The sequence below is a fragment of the Natator depressus genome, chromosome 2 (assembly GCF_965152275.1).
Source record: "Natator depressus isolate rNatDep1 chromosome 2, rNatDep2.hap1, whole genome shotgun sequence".
In the NCBI taxonomy this organism is placed as follows: Eukaryota; Metazoa; Chordata; order Testudines; family Cheloniidae; genus Natator; species Natator depressus.
Window position 1 is genome coordinate 201,936,028 of NC_134235.1, and position 21,886 is coordinate 201,957,913.

Sequence of the window (21,886 nt, forward strand, 5' to 3'; positions counted from 1 at the left end):
AAGTTTAACTATGTTGGAAATTTTTCATATTTATTTGATTCTGTTATTAAAATCATTCAGGACAAAGACGGAAACATGCTAAATTTCTTAAAGATCCAGTTTTCAAGTGATTTTTTAACATATAAATTAACAAATGTACCTGTAAATTTTTCAGCAAATTCATAATATACTCAAAGAGGAAGTGCTATAAGTTTGCGGAGGCTAAGTTGTATTTTTCATACACAACAAAGAGGTTGAATTTCTTCTTTAAGTGCAAAACTGTACTCATCCTTAACTATGAAGTTGCAGCCAGTTCCCCCATACTGTTATAATTTAAAATAAATCTCTGATGGCTAGAAAGTCAAGAAATTTGCAGTTGCAACACAAACCTTAACTGTTCCTATATCTCTGCTCACCTTCCACCTATGGGCTAGAAATCCACATCAGTTATTCAATCAAATTTAAGCACTCCCACCATCCCTTTTGCAGACAGATGGGGACGAAGATGCTTACTGCTGAGATAAAGAACTCAAAGCAGGAGCTCTGGCAACCAGTGTCTGTGGGTGGATGGGGGAAATGGGAAGAGAAAACTATACTGGAAAGCTCCTATTATTTTTATGAACAAATTATTGTGAATAAACTTTGGGCTTTAGGTACGATTACCGTAACAAAGGTAGAAGCCTAGAAACTGGTTTACATTTTGAAGGCTGTCTTTAGAACAAAAGGGGCTAGTGTAGCTACGAAGTCCTAGGTAGTGACATTTTTCATGAGCGTGAGTGAAATGAGAGAGGTTTTTCCGATAATAATTTTTAATTTTAATTAATAATAAATGGGCAGTAATAGAACACCTTCCATTTGAGAGTTTTAAGGCACTTTCACCTCCCTGTGAAACACAGAAGTACTATTAGCCTTCTTCTTTTTTTTTTTACAGATAGGTGAATGGAGACACAAAATATTCCTGTGACTTGCCTGAGTCCACATGTGATAGAGCTGGAAGTGGGGCCCAGTTCTCCTGACTTCTAGTCCTGTGCATAAGCTACAGAATCATCTTGCCCCTATTTTACCTTCAAGCTTTTTTTTCTCCCTTTCCCTCTCTTGATCCCACTCTCTCCCCCATATCCTCTGTCATTGTTTCTCCCTTTGACCATAACTCAAGTCTTTCTCCCTCCATTTCCACTAGTCCCCTCTCCTACAATGATCTGCTGCCTCAGTCCTTTTCCCTTGCACTTGTATGAATTTTACCTTAGGTAAGTAAAGTAAAAATTGTTCAGGACAAACTGCAATAAAAATATCAGTGTTCAGAGATTGTAGGGGCATGTGTAAAGAGTTTCCTTAATTATCTTGAACCTTGTGAGCTTGAAATGTCAATACAGAACAGATCCAGCTAATTTGAAAAACATAGGGTCTGGTCCTGCAAAACACTTACACACATGAGCTGTTACTCACATGAGTAGTTCCATTGAACTCATGTGTATAAGTGGTTGCAGGACTTGGTGCAAAAACAGCATCTCTAGTCAGAGATAGTGCCCCTGGAATTGCCAAATGGAGATATGCTTCCAGTAGTATCAACTGAGGGAATCAAGTGATGAGTAGACAAGCAGGGTAGGATGGAGGTCTTTAATAAACCATTTAAAAATCTGTTTTATAAAAAAATGTGATAACCTGGCAATGAGGGGCGGTAATAGAAGAGCAGGCAGAGAGTGGGAGAAGGCTCATGTTCACAGGCCTCTCTCCTATAAATTGGCTACTAATTGCTTCCTCCTTCTTAAGAAACCAAATGATGCCATTGATCAGCTGCAATCGCCAAGGATAGCATAAGGGTGGTTAAACATATCAGTGAGGAAACAGGCTTAATGAGGCAGAAAGAAGGGTAAATCTTGCCTGGCAAATTTCTCCACTTTGTAAATGAACAGGAAAATATGCTTCAGCCTCGGTCGCACTTATTTGGAAGCTGTACAATTTGGAGAAGGGGTGAAACCCTCTGGCCATCATTGTGAATTGTACTTGCTCAAAGGCCTCCTGATCTTTACCACGACAGTTACAATCACAGTGATAAATGGGCAGCTAGATTCAATTCTCTTTCACCGTACCCACTCGTGAAGGATAAAGTGGGACCATCACACATGCACAAGCGGAAAAAAAAAGTGACAACCACAAAGCCAGATTTACTCCCAAAGAGTTCGTGCAAATATTTTTAATTCATGTTTTGTCAAGCTGCTTTAGCCAGTCAATCCTTGTTGTAAGAATATGCTAATACGTAATTAAACTGCACTCACATCATGCCATATGGTACATTTGAAACATAAAACACTGTGTTCTATTATTTGGGAAGGGTCGTTTGAAAAAAGAGAGAGAGAGAGAGAGCCCAGGGGAAAGGATAGTTTATCGGTCCACTCACACTTTATATGCCAGCTTTTAGCATTAGACGCTGTTATTTTTGATGAGACTTGACAGCTTTAGGTTAATGGGACTTGATTTTCTGGCTATGGTAGATTACATTATGTATTAGTATGTTACAAACAATAAAGTTACATTGTATCAGTATTTTTTAAATTTAGTCTTAATTAAGATTTTACATAATAAGATATTAACTCCAAATCTGTAAACAGACAGGTGCATATATATGATTACACAAGGGTAGTAAACAGATTGTGTAGCTGATCCTACTCCCATTGGAGTCAGTGGGAGTTTTGCCATTGACTTAAATACCATTGACATAGGAGCAGACCCCTATATATTCTGATTCTCTGTGAGTCTCCTATGTGATATTAATATGCAAGTCAGGATGGGTGAGAGAGAGATGCTGGATTCAGAAAGAGACCTTGACAGGTAGGTGCTTAATTGCATAGTGGCATGAGGACAATATTTGAACAAGAATGTAGGTGCATGAAAAAATCAAATGATGAATCTCTTGTTTTAATTATACTTGATGTGACTGTGTAGTCATAATTGGAATTAAACTGGTATTTGATTTGGTTAATTTGGAGTGGCAAGAAGGTGACAGCATCTCTGTAGTTTAAGGCATTAGATTCTTACTACTCTATATTTGAGTTTAAACGTGGCCTGACAGGTCACAAAGAAATAAATGATGAGCTCAGTCTAACCAATGGCAGATGATCACCTACGTTAAAAAATCCCAAACAATTTATTACAAATAATTCAAATTTATTTTTGGCAGAGTTTTCACTGTCTGTTAGACACGATAGAACAACCCTTCTTGATGTTACCTTCTGACGGCTATTCAGAGGGGCCTGTGTGAAACGAGTGGTTTGGTGCTCTGAGCCCAGTTCCCAGAGGATAAGTGTAAAAAAATCCAACCCATGACAATTTGAACTGACCTTGTTGGCAAGATCAGCAGCGAGGCCAAGCATTGAATGTTGACCGTTCCAGGTGGTATTCTCCAGGTCAGGACTGAGGTACATTTATAGAGCAATGTGGGGAAGCTTGAACTGTCCATGAGTTATCTTTTCTGTGACTTTAGTCTCCAGAGCTGTCAGCCTGCAATCTTTCTCTGGGTGGCTGGTTGATTCAGGTGTGTATGTTTCTGGCTTTGGGGCCAGTAGATTATGTGGTCACATCCTGCTTAATAGCTTGTAGTATGGAGGAAATAAAAGGTGTTTTTTTCAAACGCTAAAACCTCTCAGAAGAATTCAGGTCACAAACAAAATTTAGAAAATTTAAAAGCAAAACAAAATCAATACCCTCTCTTTCTGTGGTAGCATGTTCCATCAAGAAAAAACTAACTTGTCAGCCAATCAAGATTTGCCCTGATTCAGCTGAGAGCATGCTTAAATCCATCCCTGTTCAGCAACGCAGGTAAGCATATGTGTAACCTTAAGTTAAATGAAGGCTTAAATGCTTTGCTGAGTAAAGGCCTCTGAGAGCTGTGTGAAAGTACTTTTTGCGTAAGTCTGCTTTAGAAAAGTTTGGAATCATTGACTATGATTGGCCAGTGCGGAGGTAATGACAAAGTTTGGATTGGTTGGCGGTCTGTTTATCAAAAAAAACAGTCATTCATAGATCATAGGGTAAAATCCTGGCCCCAGTGAAGTCAATGTGATTTTTGCCATTAACTTCAAAAGGGCGTATTTTCACCCACAGATTATAAGGCCAGAAGGGACTATTATATCATCTTTTATGATCTTCTGCAAAACACAGATCATAACATTTCATCCAGTTATTTCTACATCAAGCCTATAACTTCTGATTTAAAGTCTTCAAGGGATGAGAATCCTTAGGTAGGTTGTTCTAGTTGTTATTTACTCTGTTTAAAAATGTGCACCTTATTTCCAGTCTTAATTTGTCTATTTTCAACTTCCAGACACTGGATGTTGTCATACTTTCTTCTGCTAGATTAAAGAACTCTCATCTATGAGAAATCTCACACCAGGTAGGTGCTTTTATACCATCATCTCTTAACCTTCTTTTCTGACAAACTAAATACACTGAGCTGGATATCAGCGGTCTGACTGGCTTTCAAGCAACTAAAGAAGGCTTTCACATTTGCACCTACATTGAAGCACTCACACCCATCCAAGCGCTTTGTTGTTGAGGCAGATGCTTCCTATTATGCCTTTGGAGTGGTACAGTCACAACCGCAGGGGTCACAGAGCATTCTCCACCCAGGCACATTCTACTTCAGAAAGCTAATTCCCAAGGAACAGAACTATGAAATCTACGACAAAGATCTGCTAGCCATCAAGGCTACCTTTGAGGAGAGGAGTCATCATTTGGAAAGCTTGCATTTCCCTGTCCAAGTATTCAGCACCAATAAAAATGTAGAACACCTGCTGTTTGCAAAGGCCCTCAACCAGCAGCAGATCCAATGGTCACTGTTTTTCTCCTGTTTTGAGTTCATGCTACATTATTGGCCAGAGGCTGCAACAGCAAGCCCAATGCTGTCTCCTACAAGGGAGAGTACCTTGATGACAAGAAAGGACTATCAGAATCCTCCACCATACTGAAGCCCTGTCATTTTGCCAGTGTGCTAATGAACATGGACCTGTTAGCCCTTGTAAAATCCCCACCCAGGTGTCTCTGTTAGAGATGGGGTACTTCTGTTCAAAGCCTGCATTTATGGCCTTGAAGGCCCGCCCTACCTTGCGATTCTCTGACTGTGCCACAACTCAACTCAGATTGCTATTTTGGACACGGAAGACCATAAAACTGATTGTGTGACATTTCTGGTGGCCCAGCTTGTATACCTCCATGAGATCATACATCAACTCGTGCAAGGTATGTTGCCGTCCCCCACCTAAGCCCCTGTGTGCCTTGGTCCCCCTACCTACTCCTACCCTTTGCGGAGTTTGCCTATAACAATTCTGAGGATAAGTCCACCTCCTAGAGCTCGTTTTTCTCCAGCTAGTTTCCACACTTGGTTCTACCTGTCCCTACCCTCAACTTCCCACCTCTCTGCCACTTCTGACCTGGTCAGACACCTCCAACACCTCCAGGGGGAACTAAGATCCCAGTTGAATGCTGCCAAGGCAGACTATAAGTTTGTTGACTGCCACCACAAGACTAACCCTCTCATCACTGTTGGAAATATGGTATGGCTCTCAAAACAACACTTGACACCTCTCATCCCTCTTGCAAACTTGACCCCTTTTTTTGTCACTCAGTAAATTAAACCAGTTACTTTCCACTTCCAGCTACCCCCCAACAATGCAAGTACTGCTCCCAGAGATTAGTTCTCAGTGGCTCACATTCAAGCTAGAAGGCTATATCGAGTGGAGTCCCACAGGGATCAGTTCTGGGTCTGGTTCTGTTCAATATCTTCATCAATGATTTAGATAATGGCATAGAGAGTACACTTATAAAGTTTGCAGATGATACCAAGCTGGGAGGGGTTGCAAGTGTCTTGGAAAATAAGAATAAAATTCAAAATGTTCTGGGCAAACTGGAGAAATGGGCTGAAATAAATAGGATGAAATTCAATAAGGACAAATGCAGTTTGTCAAACAATCTGTTGCACACCTAAAAACTGGAAAATGACTGCCTAGGAAGGAGTACTGCAGAAAGAGATCTGGGGGTCATAGTGGATCACAAGCTAAATATGATTCAACAGTGTAACACTGTTGCAAAAAAAGCAAACATCATTCTGCTCTACTCCGCGCTGATTAGGCCTCAATGGGAGTATTGTGTCCAGTTCTGGGTGCCACGTTTCAGGAAAGATGTGGACAAATTGGAGAAAGTCCAGAGAAGACCAACAAAAATTATTAAAGCTCTAGAAAACATGAGGGAAAGTTGAAAAAATTGGGTTTGTTTAGTCTGGGGAAGAGAAGACTGAGAGGTTTGTAAATAATGTTCTAAAAGCTCTTTGAGATCCTCAGATGGAAAGTGCTATAGAAATGCAAAATATTATTATATGCAAGAGTAAATTAATCTATTTAGAGATGGACTGGCTTTCCATTCACACTTCTACAATCTAGTTTCTTATATAATTTCAACAGCATATATTGCATCCAGGTGACAATAATTCAGGGAATAAATTAGTAATGGTTAGCTGAATTTTTTTTTAAAGGTCTCTGTGAATGCAAGTAACCTGCATGGAATATCTGATTCACTAAGGGCCAAATACAATCTATGAATTTCATATAAAATGGGCTTTTATGACTAGGAGAACACCTGGAGGAATCTAAAGGTTTTCTCAGGTGGGTGAAAGCATACATGCCCATGCAATTACATAGATATGTCTAGTACATGGGTATGTGTTGATTACTAGGATGGTGACTAGAAATGGGCACAAACCAAACATTCAGATCTGAATATCTCTGAACTTCACAAAAGTTCTGATCTGGATCCAAACTTTTTGATTCAGGCCCATTTCTACTAGCTATTCCAAGTCTATTGGCTCAATTCACATTTACAAAAGTAGCAACTTCTCAGATGTAGGTTACCAAATATGAAAGGCTGATGGCCAAAAGAGAAGAGAGAGGTTGTCCGAACAGATCTGGTATTTTATTCCCTGCATATGTGTAGTATGAGTGCAGCAGTATAAAGTCTCCCAATTTGCAACATTCTTTGATTCTAGTGTGCTTGACATAATTGTTTTCATTTATGGTTATCTAAAACATATTTAGAGGGAGTAAGTTAGAAGTTCATAAAATGGATTTGATTGAAATGTAGGTACTAGAATAGATTTTGAGGTTTGCTGGCCTACAAATAATTCCCTTGCTTCAGAGGACATCTTTGTGATATGTTTAATGTTCTTCAGAGTCTTCAATACTTACTTGGGCAAACTGGGTAATGGCTAGCTCAGTGGTTCCCAAACTTGTTCTGCCGCTTGTGCAGGGAAAGCCCCTGGTGGGCCGGGCTGGTTTGTTTACCTGCTGCATCTGCAGGTTTGGCCGATTGCGGCTCCCAGTGGCCGTGGTTCGCTGCTCCAGGCCAATGGGAGCTGCTGGAAGCGGTGGCCAGTACGTCCCTTGGCCCGCGCTGCTTCCAGCAGCTCCCATTGGCCTGGAGCAGCGAACCGCGGCCACTGGGAGCTGCGATTGGCCGAACCTGCGGACGCGGCAGGTAAACAAACCAGCTCGGCCCGCCAGGGGCTTTCCCTGCACAAGCGGCGGAACAAGTTTGGGAACCACTGAGCTAGATGTTTTGTATTAACTTTGTCTGGGCAGTTTGTATGAACTTTTTCTGGTTTTGCACCTCGAATGCCACTTTTAATTTCAGCTGTGAAAAGAAACCCCACAAATTCAAAGCCGAACCACATGAAAGCACCAAGTTTCTTATGATTTCCACCTGAAACTATCCATCAGCCCAAGTTTGTACAAAACTAGGTCTAGGCTCACTAAATATTGGTTGTGAACCTTGATGAATCAGGCCTGAGCTTCAGATTTAATTACAAATGCTTCACACAGCACTAGTCACACAACTGCCTCCAAATTAGGTCAAAATTAGCTTTGACTATTTCTATGACAGGTTCTTTTGTGCAATCTTATGGAGCGCACCATCTTCTATTGAGCCAGTACATCACACAAACAGGAATAGTATAATGCTTTTTTCTGATAGGATTTACATTAAGGTAAAAGATGTAAAGTGGGACAAGCGCTTCTAAAGCGGAAACAGTTTTTCCCTCTCCGTAGACATCCTGAGTTTGCTCTAGCCAGAGGCTGTCGTTGAGATCATGATATTGTGACACTGGCAGACTAGATGCTAGCTCTTGCCAAGGCTTTTAACCTTTTAACCCAAGCACAGACAAATTCATTGCTGGAAACCTCAAGTCCAGCTCTCTTGTAGGTTAGTATTGTTAAGATGGGTATTGGACTTATAACAATGTGTTCAATGTTTAGACTTTATGAAATGCTTGTAACTTGCTATGAGTATTGATCCTTCTTATAATGTCTGTATCCCAAGCTATAAGGTAATACTTCAGTGTTTGCTATATAGCTGTAAAATGTTTGCTATGCACTGTGTAACTCAATAAACAAAGAAAAACTTTACCTAGTACTAAATGCTAAAGCCCTATGAAAAGTATTGCCTCTTGCCCTCAGGAAGGACTACCAAAACTAAATAGGCCATTGTGGTACATCACAAGACAAAGACTTTCGCTAATTGCCTCTGCATAGGCTACATTCGAAAGGGCTCCTCCCATCAGTTTGAAAGCTGGGAGAACGAAATACAGACAGCTGACACGAACATCTTCCATCTCTTTGCTGTTTTGATTCTCACAGGACTGGAGCTAGGAAACAGAAGCAGAGATTGCATCAGGTCAACCTGGGTTAGCCCTAAAAGACAGTCAGTGCTAACAGATGACTACAACTCTGTCACCTTTTGGAACCATCCACTGTGACTCATTTGTGTATGTATGTTTGCCTGCTTCAACCTGTAAATCACTCTTTCATTTCTTTTTCCTAGGTAATAAATCCTTAGTTTACTAAAGGATTGGCTACAAGCCTTGTACCTCAGATCTCACACCACAGACAAGTTGAACCGGGGTAAGTGACTGGTCTTTTGGCACTGGAAGCAACCTGACTCTTTTGGGATCTTTGGTGTATAGCAAACAACTATCATTAAGTCCAGCTTGCCTGAGTGGCAAAATAGAGGGGATGGAATGCTCAAGGGGACTGTCTGTGACTCCACGGTAAGCACTATGGAGGTTCACATTTGTTACTGGGTTGGTGAAATCTAATTACAGAACATACAACTAGTTTGGGGTGTCTGCCCTGCTTTTTGACAGTCTGCTCTGAAACTGGCACTTATGGTCATGAACCACTCCAGACAGCGTGATAGATATATCTGTCCATAAGTCATAATGTGTACCCTTTTGAAAACCCCTCAAGAGCCAAATCCTATAATAGGATTGAGAGAGTTTTGTCATTGACTTCATTTGGTTAAGAATTTGGTATGAAAAGTCCAAGGTGAATCTCCAACATAGAGCCTGAGCAAGTAGGTTGTAGGCTAGGGACTTTTTCAGGGCCAGGGTGAAATGAATTCTATATTATGGGATAATTAAGATGTAAAAAAATAATTGGAAAAAGTAATGCTTTTTCAAAGTGTTGAGTAAGTGCAAACATGTTTTTATTAAGCATTGGTGATCATAGTTATGCTAAATTCCTATTATAAGATTGTTTTCAACTGCACCCCAACTTTCTGCTCTGACCATATCTCCTCCCAGCCCCTACATGCCCCCTATGCATGGAGCTGCAGAGGGGCTGGTGTAGGAGCCAGCTATGCCATCCCTATATACACTTGGGACTCCTCAATGCCAGAGAACCCCACAGCTTCTGGTCAGTCCATCTCTGGTTGCTTAGGTGCTTTTGAGAATTTCACTCTAAATCTATTCTCGAACAATAGCAGTCATTTCAAAGGAACCACATAGAAAAATTGAACAATCTATATGAGATGACAAAACCCATTCTATGCAACAGGAATTTAAATTTGTTCTGAAAATTTTATCTACCTAGGTTCTTTTATTGGCACCGATCACTGCGTGTCCAAATTATTCTTGAGTAAATGTCTGCTCTTTCAGTTCTTTGAGCACTTCCCCTGTAAGCACTTCAAATGGCCACCCACCAATGCAGGACTATTCCTTATGGTATATTCCTAAACCCTTTGTCCAGTCTAGTTTTCAGTGAATCAGCGAATGGAACTTCTACCACTTCATTTGAGAGACCATTCCACTGTAACTTAAACTTAACAAAAAGAAAAGGAGGACTTGTGGCACCTTAGAAACTAACAAATTTATTTGAGCATAAGCTTTCGTGAGCTACAGCTCACTTCATCGGATGCATTCAGTGCTCCGAGATAGGACAGATTCTTCTGCTGGGCTAAGAGTATAGTTGGATAGATTAACAATATTGCTGGGTGGGTTAAGGGAACCACTATTGTGGCCCCTTGTGGCATGTAGTAGTTTAGAAAGTTTAGTGTCCTTTTTCTTTTGTAGAGAAGTAAAGTGTGCGTTGTAAATGGCTTGTCTAGTTTTAGTAAAGTCCAGCCACGAGGAAGTTTGTGTGGAAGGTTGGTTTTTTATGAGAGTATCCATTTTTGAGAGCTCATTCTTAATCTTTCCCTGTTTGCTCTAGAGGATGTTGATCAGGTGATTCCGCAGTTTCTTTGAGAGCGTGTGGCACAAGCTGTCAGCATAGTCTGTGTGGTATGTAGATTGTAATGGATTTTTTACCTTCAGTCCTTTTGGTACGATGTCCATCTGTTTGCATTTGGAAAGGAAGATGATGTCTGTCTGTATCTGTACGAGTTTTTTCATGAAGTTGATAGATTTCCATTCCATACGGCTAAATTCAGTGCCTTGCATAATGACCGGTTTCAGAGTAGCAGCCGTGTTAGTCTGTATTCGCAAAAAGAAAAGGAGGACTTGTGGCACCTTAGAGACTAACAAATTTATTTGCGCATAAGCTTTCGTGAGCTACAGCTCACTTCATCGGATGTTTCTATTTTCTCATCCTAATGCTCCTCTAGCACTTTTGATGGGGCATGGAAAAAACAGGGTATGATTATGGTGTATACCAGGTTTCATTCAAATGCAGATTTCCCATAGAGTAGAGAGGTACTATATCTGAAGTCATTGTGAAATTCTGCTTAAAAACTGATTACCCAATACCATCTGATTTCAGTAAAGATACTACATTGACCAAAATGTACAATTACTTTTTAAACAAAATGTGGACTTAGGCATCAAATTTCTATAGCTGAAGCAAGGTATGAACACATGGCATCTTTGCTAAGTAATTTCCTCTTAATTGTCAGCACACTTAGCATTGGCATTTTAAGATACATTTTTGGTTCATTCTGTAACAAATTACTCTACACTAATTGTTTCTCCCAGCAATTTATTGCACAGCTGGGAGACCTGGTTGCAGAGCTGCACACACACTGTCTTGGATTTAATTCGTTGCTTGAAAATGTTTAATATTCCCAAGGTATTCAAGAAATATTTGAATTGCAATATCTAAAATGAAGGAAGTGAATTAATATGTTGCACGTAAAATAGTTCTTTCTATTGCTGAGGGATGTTTCAACAATTGTAATAATATCAATCAAAGTACCTTCTAATAAGGGGGGATAATTGTGATGTCTCACAGGAGCTCTTAAAAGCACATTTTTATTTAAAAGGTGAACATCTGCTAATATAACAGACTCATCAGCATGCAAAAGAATTGTCTTTCTAAGGATCTTTCTGTTACAAAATATCTGTCAGGATTCTCTTGAGCAAGTCTGTTAGATCATGCAAATCTCTGTCCGATGTTTCTCCTGTGAGGATCTCACTTTAAGAGAGCCATGCTTGGGAGTGGGCTCCACCTAGTCTGACTAAGCAGAAGGAGGTGCGGTGCCAGAGAGACTCTCGGAGAGAGTGGTCAGATGGTCGAGATCTTACTTGTAATAAAGAACCATCTCCCTCAGCTTTGCCTAAATCTCCTTCAAAAGAACCCACAAATATTACATTTTACCAGGAGTGGGGTGAAGAGGACAAAGACAGGAAGTGGAGCAGCTCAGAGCCCCAGCAGAGCTCAAATTCTCCATCAATGCAGCAGACAAATGGAGGAGTTTCAAGTATTAACTCAGCCTCTACATGTTTGTAAGCAGAGCCACTGAGAAGGCGGATAAACAAAAGGTAGCTATTTTCCTTAATGTAGCTGGGCCAGAAGCACTGGATGTATATAATAGTCTACAGTTAAGCCAGGAAGAGCAGACTAGTTATGAGACTGTGCTGCAAAAATCTGAGGAGTACTGCGGTCCCCAAAAGAATGAGACTTGAAATACACAACTTTCGTATGAGAGCTCAAAACGAGGGAGAATGTTTTGAAGAATTTGTGACTGATCTCAGACTGCTGAGCCAATCATGTAATTACGGAGAGTCCACAGATTCCCTGATTAGAGACCAGATTGTTATGGGGATCAGAGACATAAAGCTGAGATAGAGACTGTTGGAAATTCAGACTTGAATTTAGAAAAGGCAGTCAGAGTTTGCCAGGCATCTGAGGTTACTCAGGGCCAGATGGAAACTGTTGGAGGGAAAACAAAATAGACTGAAGCAGTGGACAGGATTATAGTCCTTCAAAGTTAGAGAAAACAAAAGAGGCAAAATAGATTTTAGAGTTCTAAAGATAAATCTGAAAAAAAAAGTTAGAATGAGCTTCCAGAAGGCAGCAAAAAGAGATGCATGCAGTGTGGTGGTAGACATGGGATGCAGCCATGTCCTGCTTTTGGACAATGCTGCAACAACTGCAAAAAGCTTAACCACTTTGTAAGAGTTTGAAAGCAGCAACAACATATGCTCAAACACCCTGTACCAAGAAGAGAACAAGCACCAGCAAAAAATTCTTCATAGGAAATATACATGAAACAGCAGCACCAAGTGATGGGACTATTACTTTAGAAACAAATGGGACTTTTGTTGGACGCTGGTGCATAAGCAAATATGGTGCCAGAATCTATTATACAGGGCTTAAAGAAAAAAACAAGGCATGTTGAAAAAAATACAGGTAAAGTTAATGTTGGTGTATGTGAGCTTGAAGTAAAGGTAAAAGACAGTGTGGAAAGGATAATGTTTGTAATTGTGCAAGAGAAAAGCGTACAAATGCAAGGGTTGAAAGCATGTCAGATCCTGGACCTTATGCAGAGAGCATCCTCTTTGGAGTTGCAGGGGATCACACACTCTGAGGACTAGTTCCAACATGGAAACTGGAAAGCTATCAACAGAATATAAGATAGAGTTGACTGGCACCAATAGTCCCACTATATATGTCCCTAGGAATGTAGCTCTTGTTCTTAAGCAGAAACTCAAAGAGGAAATGGACAAGTTGGTTGCACTAGACATCATAGAGAAAGTAGAATAACCAACAGAGTGTGTCCATTCTTTAGCAGTTGTTGAACATCTATGTCTAGACCCCAAGCAACTTAGTAAGTATGTAAAAAGGGAACATTATTCTTTACCTATAAGGGAAGACATTTTTGGAGAAATGGCTGATGCCAAATATTTCTCCACAGTAGATGCATCTGCTGGGTTTTGGCAAAGTCCCTTAGAAAAAAGGAGCACAAGTTTGTGCACAAGTTTTAACACAATCATTGGGCGATACTGCTTTTGCAGCCTATCTTCTGGGTTATGTTCTGCATCTGAAGTGATCCACAGAAAAGTACAACTGATATTTAATGGTGTTGTAGGTACCTAAATATATATGGATGACGTTTCAATGTGGGGACGTATGCTAGAGGAACATGACAGAAGGCTCCAGAGTGTGCTAGAAAGGGTTCATTCATCCAGGTTAAAGCTAACTCAACAAAAATGTAAATTTAAGGTCAGAGAACAACATACCTGGGAGAAAGTTTGATGGAAGAAGTGGTACAGGTAGAGCCCAGCAGGGTACAGGTGATTACCAATATACTAGTGTCAACAGACAAAAAAGGGATATCAAAATCCCTAGGAATCATAAATTTGGAAGGGAAGTTTGTACCCAGCTTGGCTGATAAAACTAACAACATGAGAGCAGCCTGTGTAAAAATGCCCTCTGGACATGGGATGCCAATCATAATCAGGCATTTGAAAACCTGAAAAAGGTAATAAAGGAGGCTTCAGTCCTTAGATATTATGACTGTAACCACCAGATGATTTCATCTGCTGATGCCTCCAAGGAAGACAATGTACTGTACTCATCTAAACTCCATAAAATGTACTGTTGCATCCATTTTTAACCAAATTAAAAAAGTAAATGGTACATTGTGTGTGTATAGAACTTTGAACATTTTAAGCATTATATAAGTCCTAAGTATAATTCAGTGTTAAGTAATATATAATTATATATTTCTACTTAAGGGCCCAATTCTGTAGCCAGTTCTGTGTCAGTTCTATCATGGGACATGTGAACATACCAAGAGAATCAAGGTATTGCTAAACCAAGTGCCTAGCTGAGCTCTGTTGACACAAAAATGAACCTCACAGAGAGTGCTCAGACAGGCAGTGAGAAAAACTTTGATGCCATGGGGCATTCTGTGTGACAGTCAGTGTCCAGACTCCACAGGAAGAACCGGGGGTCTGAACCTCAAAGAATAAGCAATTAAATCTACTGATTGTATATAATGTTATTATGTACAAATATATGTCAAGTAAGGTCTTTTATGAAAGCTTGTAATGTTCCAGTCTTGGTGATCATTAGGAGATGTGCATACAGGTTATTGTTATGAACGGGTACATGTATGTATGAGTGGAACTGTGGTACAATTACAGCATCACCTCAGAACAGGGGGTGAAGTAATCAGCAGGGATCCTAGAAATCTGTTTGCCATGGAAAAACGCCGAACTTGCATTTTTTCAGAGAATCTTTAGTTTTTACTCCGGCCACCCAGCTCTGAAGGCAGGGTGGAGAGCAGCGGCTGCTGGCTGGTGCCCAGCTCTGAAGGCAGCGCTGCCACCACCAGCAGCACAGAAGTAAGTGTGGCATGGTATGGTATTGCCACCCTTACTTCTGCACTGCCTTCATAGCTGGGCGCCTGGCCAGGGACAAATTTCCTGTACATGGTAATGTTCTGTATGTGTTCAACTGATACCTATGTATATTGTGGCTAGGGAAACTAAAGTTCAGTGTTTCATTTTAATCATGGAAATATGTAGATCTTTGGTTTTTTTTAATCAGAGAATTTTGTTTTTATCACAGAACACTAGGAACCCTGGTAATCAGGCAAGGAGGGTCATCCTGGCATCCTGGTTAGTTGTTTACATAAAACTAACTGCAAGTACCTAGCATGTACAACCTAGGAAAGACACAATGGTGGACCATTACATTTAATTGAAAGACATTGAAACAGAAATGAAAAGAAAGCTCAGCTCTGGAAAACTGGGCCATGGTTTACACTAGGAATTTTCATCGGCATAGCTAAGTCTCTCTCAGGGAAAAATCCACACTACACTGACCTAACGCCAAGTGTAGACAGCGCTAGGTCAATGGAAGAATTCTTCTGTTGAGCTAGCTACCGCCTCTCGGGGAGATGGATTTCCTATGCTGACAGGAGCATCCCTCCCATTGGTATAGGTAGTGTCTACACTGAAGCACTACAGTGGTGCTACTATAGCATTTCAAGTATAGAAAAGCCCTGAGAGAGGAGGGAATTTCCTGCACCACAATTCACCATCGTCTTAGATCTGGTCTACACTACAGACCTATATAGGTATAACTATGTCACTCAGGGGGTGTGGATTTTTCACATTTTTTTCGCAGATTTTTCCTGAGTGACGTAGTTATACCAACCTAACCCACCATGTAGACAGCGCTATGTCAGCAGGACAGCTGCTACTGCCTCCCGGGGAGGTGGATTAACGGCACAGACGGAAGAGCTCTCTCCTGTCGGCTTAGAGTGTCTTCATTAAAGTGCAACAGCCGTACAGCTGCACTGATGCAGCATTTTGAGTGTAGACTTGCCCTTAGAGAAAAGAAAACAAACAAACAAACAAAAACCCCTGCAAACCCTTAAAAGAGAAGGGGTTTGAAAGGAAGGCTATCCAGAAACCGAGGGCCAGTATCTAGCAGGGTGCTGTTCATAAAAAAGTGGATCCCCTCTTGGACAGAGGGCATGCTGGGAAACTGTTCAGAGACAATAGGTAACTTGTATTGGAAAAGGGAATTTGGCTAATATAGAAATGTAAAGCATGAGATTGCCCCTTGATGTTTATTTTCTGTGTAACGTGTATGTGTTTTCTCTCCCTTACTGTTTCATCTCTGAGCCTGTGATTGTCCTATTAAATAAATATTTTGTTTATTTTTACCCCAAGCAGGTCTCTGGTGAGCATACAGTCTGGAATGTGTGTCTCAAAATGAACTAATAATTCGGGGCATGTTTCACTTGTTCCAGGGTGATGAACCAGAGGGGAAAAGACCAAGTGTCTGGTAGTTAAGAACTGAGGGAGATGGATTTGGGGGAGCTCAGGATCTGAGGGGGTTGTTGAGGTCACCCGGTAAGGAATAACTAGGCGGGTAGAAGTCAGGGTTGAAAGCTTTCTGCTTGTAGACTGGGAGCTGGTATCGGAGCTCTGAGCTATAGCAGCATAGCATTACAGCACCCGAAGTTCTGAGGCAGGCCGTGACAGAACCCCTTACTGCGCCAGGTGATCCCCCAAATGTCACATCGTGTTACTTTGTTCACGGTTATCGCATATCCCCAAACATGCTGTTCCTTAGAAAAAGTCACTCGCTACTAAAGAGGAGTGACTCTCTTGGAGTTAGAGATTTCAGGATCCTCTCAGACTATACTGTGGAGTGGGTGGGTTTTTGAATGTTTTCAGTTTTCTTTGGAAGGAGGATTCCAGTTTTTAAACATGTGTTTTCCAGCTAAAGCAAAGCCTGCAGTATGTATTGAGAAAACAAGACCATCCAGAAAGCTAGGCTGGCACACATAGGTGGCATAAGGTGTATTTCCATATTTATACTTTCATTTGAATATTTCTCTCCCTAACCTCTGATCCTTATCTACATAGGACTAGAACATCCCCTCTGATACTAGTCATGAATGGGATGAAAGTATTATTATACACTGAGATGAATTCAACCTCGGCAAAACAGGCACAGGTCTGTTGTTGTCGTCGCAGAGTTGTGCCCGCTTAATTAAATAACCATTGCTAAAAGATCTGCATCTCACTTAATAGTCAAATGTCTGTTTCCTTCTACACTGAAATGTATAATTCTTGCTGTTAAAACTGCCATGTCAAACACCACTAACTGTGAAAGTCAGAAAGAAATTAGAAGCTCTCATGTCTGTGAAGGAGGGCTTGTAACCAGTATACATCAGTAGTAACTAGAAAAGATACACATGTGTGTGCACACACACACACACATCTATATCTGGGTAGAAGAAGTGGGAAAATATGCATATTTTCTGTACCAAGAGGACACGTCAATAATGAAACCTTTCCTGAAGTTTCAAGGCTCTTCACAACTCTGCCCCTCATCTCCTCTCTTCTACCAGGGTTCCCTTGCTTGCAACCGATGCTGTATCAGGGTAGTGCGTTGGGCCTGGTCCAGCGTTGACAGAGGTCAATGGAGAAATTCCTACGGACTTCAATGGGTGCTAGGCTTTTTGTCATTTCCTGCAGGTGGCTCTTACTTTCTCCCCCACTGTCACAGCTCCTGGGTGTTTTGTCAACTTGCTCTTCTTCAAATCTCACTTTGGTCATCCTTCCACTGCTGTTCTCCCCTCCGCTCCCCCACCAACACCCCGCCCCCCGGCCTTCAGTTCAGACCCTGTATGTGAACGGTAATACATCCTACTGGTTTATAGGCAGATCTCATAATCTTTTACTATGGTACACCTTAGCCTCTCCTTCCCTTCCCTTTGTTTATTGTCATCCCTTGCTATGTGATTCTAATTGAGACTGTAAGGACCTCAGGTTTGGCCTTCAAATACAGCATGTAGAAAGGCTGAATTATATCCTGAACTTGTCTCTCAGAACTTATGAGTAGCCTTTTTTATACTCCCTCCTCTTCTCATTTTTGTATCCCTATTAACATAGGACTGGTTCTCCCTACCTAACCAGTTGGAAAAGCATGTGTCCTGGGTTTAAACCTTTGATTGAAGGTTGGAGTGTCAGTTATTCCTGTCCTCAGTCACAGAAGTATTTGTGTGTATTTTTGCTTTGACATGCAGTGGGGTATTCTGGTATTTTCACTTATTGCACTGTCATTAGAGCAAACTGTGGAAAATCCCACCCATCAATATTAGAACATACCTGTTTTTCAACTTTTTTTTGTTGCTACCCCTCCCAGTCAATAAATATCCATATACCTTTAAATCTAGGTATGAAAAACAGGTAATGCAACTTCTTATTAAGTTAAAATGATTGTCACATCTTGATTTTATTGGACCCACGTTTGTTGGTGAAAGAGACAAGCTGAAGTTGGTCCAATAAAAGATGTTTTCTCACCCACCTTGTCTCTAATATTGTGGGACCAATGTGGCTACAGCAATACTGCATACATCCTGATTTGGAATACAAGTGCTATTACAGGCCAACTTTTCAAAAGTGATCAGAACAACGGGAGTTGATGTGTGTTGACTCCTTTGAAAATCTGGGCCAATATGTCCAGCACTTTTTCTTCCTTAGACCAGATTTTCAAATTAGCCTGTAAATGTGGATAAATTTTCAGCATACGCTCATTTACATGCACAAAATCCTACATTTGGTCATGCAAATCAAATGATTAGATGGGCAGTTACCCAATCTATGCACACCAGTGATTAATTATCACTATTACAACAGTGTCTCTGGGGCCCAACAAGGTCCATTCCTCATTTTGCTAGGCACCATATAAACACTTAGCCAAAGAAGAGTCACTGTCCCAAAGAGCTTGCAATTTATGTTACAACAGGTGGATGAAACAAACAAATGGGAAGTGAGAGAGGTAGATGACAAGGTAATAGTAAAACAAGCATATGTTAGCACAGTGAGCATTGGTCATGTCTTGTCACCTGCCTATCCATTGCTAGTTGGCAGGAGGAATTACACCAAATTTAGTTTTTGGACACAGATACATGTGCATGCAAAATGTATATGAATGAAATCAGAAGCTGGTTGAAAATTTGTCTCTAGTCATAATATCTAGTTCTTCTACAGCGTGTTTCATCCATAGGGACAGATCCTCAGCTGAAATCAATGGAGCTGTACCAGTTTTCACCCACTGAGGATCTAGCCCTTAGATCTCAGAGCACTATAATAAAGGGGGATATAATTAGCCCCATTTTAAAGATGTGGAAACTGAGAACCAAAAGTGAAATTAGTTGTCTAAAGTCAAATAACAGATCAATGACAGAGCTTGGATTAGAACTCTTGTCTCCCAACTTCTAGTCCAGTGCCCGAATTAGCTCATGTTGCCACCTAAGTATTTTAACTTTGCATGATATGCACATGACACTGCTAGCCCATGGTATAAAATGCTAGGTACAGTAGTATCATACATAGTATCTCACATTGTAGCCCTAAAGCACATAAAACATATTATACACACACACACACACAAAAACCCTTACGTATGTTAAAAGAACATTATTGAAATTGCAAAGCCAATCATCCAAAAGTTAGGAAGTGTTAGAATTAAGATTGCTTGTGCAACCTTAACTCAGCCCCCTGGTACATATACATTATGATACAGTCTCTAATTACATGATCATATCTATTTTTTCCTCTGGACCCCTGCCTCCTTCAACGTACAGAGAGGACTTGACAAGCAGCTATTCAATATTTTACTTTCTCTTCATTGTTCAATGTGTGGTCTTGTGTCTTATTTACTGCACACTATTCCAAACCCTGCTCTGAAGACTGAATTATTAATTTCTCTTTGTGGGCTGTTCTATGGTCCTCATCACTATATTATCTGAGTGCTCCACAGACATTAATTAATTTATTTTCACAACATCCCTGCAAGGTCAGGGGGTCGTATTATCCCCATTTTACAGATGGGAAATTGAGGCACGGAGAGATTAAAATCAAAAGTTTCCACTAAATTTGGGTGCCCAATTTGAGAGGCCTAGGACCTATTTTTTCAAAGTACTTAGCATTACACAGTACTTTATATATTCAAAACACAACTCCCGCTGACTTCAGTTGCAGCTGTGAGTGCTCAGCACTTCTACAAATTAGACCCTAGGGTTTCAAGTAAGGCACCAGAAAATGAGGAACATGCAATTCGTGACCACCTGTGAAAAGTTTGATTTGAGTGACTTACCCAGCATCACATAGGAACTCTGGCAGAGGCAGGGATAGAATCCAATTCTCCAGAACAGCATTCATCTTCCTTAGCCAAGACCCTTCCTTTTCTTCCTGAAATCCCCCACTTCATTCACATCATACTTTCCAACTTCTGCAACAAATGCAGCAGGGGTCCTTCAGAAAAGAGTTTCCTTCACTACACCCTTAGGAGAGCAAGGAAACCCTGTGGGCCAGTTTGTACTCCACTCCAGTCCCACGGCCTGCTGGAGATACCAGCTGGTGGCTCCTTCACAAAGCCGTGAGCATAGGGATATGCCTGGCATGGTTCACAAACTCCCTGCCACCTGCCTCTTTTGCAGTGAGAGGGAGACCCTGGTGCACACCGATGCAGTGGTGTTGGAACAGTTTTTATAGTGGGGGTGCTGAAAACCACTGAACCAAACTGTAAAGTCTGTATGTGACGGAAACCACTTCAAGTCAGGCGGTGCTGCCGCACACCCAACACCCCTCATTCCAGCACCCTTGCATCTATGTAGAGTGAGTCAGATTGCAGCCCCTCTTCTGGCCCCTCCTGTGCACTTTCTCTGTCCTCAATGGCTCCCATTCCCAATCTCTGCCACACTCTGACTCCTTGTCCAAATTCAGTTGCACCCTTGGCTCCATTTTCCAGTCTTTTAGACTTCTTCCAACAAGTCCCAGTTCTCCCCTGACCCCACATCCTTTTTCCTTGTCAGGTCTTGCTCCCGTCTCTCTTATCCTTTTTCCCCCTGCCTTCACTGGTTCTCAGTCTTAGTCTCTTTGCCCAACTTGTCCTAGTCTCCTCCAGGCTCCTCATCAAATCTCAGTCCCTCACCCCCCATACCGGCTCTCTCAGTCCCCACATTTCACTCCCTGGCTCCCAGTCCCAGTCTCTCTTACCTTTAACTCCCAGTCCTAGTTTCCTTCTCTCCGCTGCCCCCTGTTTCCAATCCCTGGTTCACCCCCAGTTCCCCAGGCTTCTTCTCTCAACAATCTATTCCTCTCACAGGTCTAGGGCTAGGTCTCATCCCCTCTTCATTCAAATCAGACAGCTTCCTCCTCTGAACTGCCTGGGCCCAGCAGGGGAGTCAGTGAGACCACAGGAGAGAGAGACTCCGTGCTCTCAGTTCAGATGTCTGGACCTGTCATGGCCCAGAACAGGGAAAGTCTTGCTAAGCCCCAGGCTGGAGCATGTGCTCCTTGTGGACAGAATTTTCAGGAACTTTAGCTGCTAAAATATAAGATGTCTTTACTGACTATGTGCAGTGTGAGTTTTCAAAGACCTATACCTTGGCCAAAAATGAGCCGATTTTCATGGGGTTGGCATAAAGTCCATCCCACCCCAGCCTCTGCCAAATTTCAAGTCCCTGTTCTAAAGCATAGAGGAGGCAGAGCTTTTTTAAAGAAAGAGGTTGCCAGAATTTTTGAACATGGGCAAAACAACATATTTTTCTTGGAAATGGCTGAACTGTGTTTGCTGAAATTTAAAAAAAGAAAAAAAAATCAGCTTGAGGCAGACATCTGACCTGGACACTTTCAGCCGAAACACGTTAAGTTTGGAAAAGTTATATGTGGCTGAAAAAAAAAGACCTTATAATGGGAAGTGTCAGGAAATCTTAATAAGAGGTGGTGCTGTGTGTCCTGCTGCCTCTCGTAAAACATAGACCTGCTAAGCATGAGACACTGGTGGATTTTATGTCTCACCTCAGTGACCCCCATACTTCAACAAGAAGCAGG